Below are 2,989 nucleotides of genomic sequence, written 5' to 3'. Positions count from 1 at the left end.
CAGGCTTGAGTTAATTTTAATGGTGCCTCTCATCCTATGATCCAAATGGAAGCATCAATCCTCAAGGCATCAGATCAACAACATAAAATATCTCTCTACTGATGTTCCAGTTTAGCCTGTTAATGCCTGTCTTAGCTAGGCTTAATACCAGGCATATCTATGTTCATTAGCATCACACTGGAAATCCCAAATAGGAAATTAATTCATTCTCAACAAAAAAAAAAATGTGTCTAATTACTTGATATCCTTCATTTTACAATAATCTGAAGATTATGAAATTAAATGATCACAGCAACATATATGATTATAGTAAAGAAAAATGCTCAACATTTAGAAGTAAATCTCAATACTGTGTTATACTTTTTCATTTTATTAGAGTTATTAGAAATACTACTTAGAGGTGCAGGGAGTTGGGTAACCCTTGCTTCTGTTTGCACTCCACAGGTAGAATTTGGGGAACAGAAGGACTTAGATTATTATCAGCCTGGTTTCTTGGGTGTTTTCATTAGCTAGCTTCCTCACAGGCATTGGTATTTACCAAGAAGACATTACACCTGCTTTCTTTTAAAAAAATCAATGTAGGTTTGGGAGATGAATGGAAAAAGTATCTCTGAAGTATGGAGCTACCAAGGTTTTTGTATTGTAAATTTCCAGTTCTACCAACTGCATTTTAATAGAAATTCCAATTTCATGAAATAAAAAATTATTGGTAAGACTCAATGGAGCAACAATTATAAGTTCTTTTAGTATCATTTTATAGCTTTATACGTAATTGAATAAAAAGAAAAAAGAAACATTGAATAATGTTCTTTAATAACTATTCAGAGTAAATTTTCTTACTACAATTCTTAAAAGAAACTACCAACTTCCACTTTTATAGAATGACCATAGATATAGCTCATTCTACAAATTATGGGAAACATAGACTCGTCCAGTTTTGCCATGGGAACATTTGTGGAGCATTCCTTTTTGAACAGTGCCCATCCCCTGGATGTCTACACATTATTATAATTATTGGCAATAATGACAAGAAACTCTTTAGAATGTTCTAGCAGTGGAACTTCACTCTCTTCTTCATAGACTCAGGTCTTCGTTCACATTTTTTTTAATAGTCCAGAGCTCTTTTATTTCTTTTTTCACACCTATCATGCCATGAATTCATAGGGAAAGGGTTCCAGCAGCTCAGGCTCCTTTCCTTTGGTTCTCACAAAGTGTGCTTCTCTAGGTGGAGCAGGTTGGCACTTCAGTTGAACCCATGTACCTTTCTCTTTGGCTTCCTTTTTTTTCTGATCATTTTCTTTTACATGTTTCAGTAAGCTATCTCAGCTCTTAGAGCGCTTAATGTGCTCAATACGAACATTAATTCTCTTTGCAAGAATCTTGCCCTTTGCTTGTTTGTTTACAACAATGCCAACTGCATGCTGGGAAACATAGACTCGTCCAGTTTTGCCATGGTAACATTTGTGGGGCATTCCTTTTTGAACAGTGCCCATCCCCTGGATGTCTACAATATCACCTTTCTTGCAGATGTGCATGTATGTGGCCAAAGGAACAACTCCATGTTTTCTAAAAGGCCTAGCAGGTCTTTTAGAACATATAGCAGGTCCCTCTTCTCTTTCCTTTTGTGTTGGTCATGTTGTTGACTTACTGGAAGATGGTGGTTCTGGCTGACAGGATTCATTCACTTTTTTATTGCTCTCCTAACTTACTATTTTGAATAACTATTGTCATTCATGTTAACCCTGTTCTTGCTTCAAAGGAAGATCTTAAACATCTCCAAACTTTTTAACATAATAGGTTATTTTCAAATTTCAAAACTGTCTTTACAGCTTTTTGAATGTCTAAACTGTTTTTACTAATATTACAAGAGGCAATTCATAAGTGAAAAGGGAACACTTTACCTTAATGTGAGGAAGTATCTAAAAAATTGTGATTAACTGAGGCCAACTCAAAATAGAAGCCCTAGTGTATGTGTATATAACATGAACATCAATCTGGGTTTGAGGAAAAGGAGGAATCATACTAATTATGTGGTGGGGTAAAGTTATTCTTATAATTGACCACTCAGATTTCCTCTTACAATTGCTGCAATGCAACCAATACCACTTACACACTGTGACAAACCTATACTATACTCTTTATATGAAAGTCACTGAATTTTCATAAAACTCATAATATATTCTAATACTGTTCCCACTTTACTGATGATGTGTTTGAAACCTTAATATGTGGATCACACAGTAAGTAGCAGAGCCAAAAGTTGAGCGTTGGTGCTCTGAATCTAGATCAAGATTATAACCTCTCAGAATAGGAATGTAGACCGGTTAAGTCAAAAACAGGGCATATGCTGTCCTCTGGTAAGATTTAAAATACCAAGAGCTGAATGCTACATGAAACACTGGAAAACTAATAAATTGTCAATTTCAAATAGCCAATTTCAAAAGTACCAATGGTCCTAAGCATGAGAAAAGTTGTTAAATTCTGCTAATAAGGAAAATGTAAATTCAAACATCAAAGTATTATCTTTTTATTCATCCATTAATTTTGGAAGCAATATTTATAAACCTAAACTTATCTGTTTTAGGTGAAAACACTGGTAAGTGGACTTTTCCCCCATGTAGTGACACGTTTTTTTTTTTTCTAAATTAAATTTATTTATTTATACATATTTTACACCAGTTCATTTTTAAACAATGTTTACCTTCCCCCCTCCCCCCGGCAGTCCCCATAGATTTCCTCCCCCATTTCACCCATGTAGCATCACTACAGTCCCCTGTGCTCCTCCCTCCTTCCTTCAGATCCCTCTACCTCTCCTTCCCTGCAGGATGTCTCTGACTTAAAATTGTTTGTGAAACAGGTAAGTTTTTTAATAAAAAATTCATTATTTAGAGCCCTCCCTGGTGGCGCAGCAGGTTAAAGCACTACACTGAGAAGCTTAAGCCACTTCCGCATGAGTTCGATTCCCGCCTGCCCCGGAGGTGACCACATG

General features: G+C 35.7%; 1 pseudogene; it reads right to left on the bottom strand.

Moving 5' to 3' along the window:
- Positions 1 to 1,109: 1,109 nt before the first annotated feature.
- On the bottom strand, positions 1,110 to 1,635 carry LOC101632098 (annotated as a pseudogene).
- Between the last annotated feature and the right edge of the window lie 1,354 nt (positions 1,636 to 2,989).

Source organism: Condylura cristata, unplaced genomic scaffold (assembly GCF_000260355.1).
Source record: "Condylura cristata isolate star-nosed mole 26May11 unplaced genomic scaffold, ConCri1.0 scaffold00003, whole genome shotgun sequence".
Taxonomy (NCBI): Eukaryota; Metazoa; Chordata; class Mammalia; order Eulipotyphla; family Talpidae; genus Condylura; species Condylura cristata.
The sequence above is the reverse complement of the archived record's forward strand: the minus strand, read 5'-3'. Positions and strand labels throughout refer to the sequence as shown.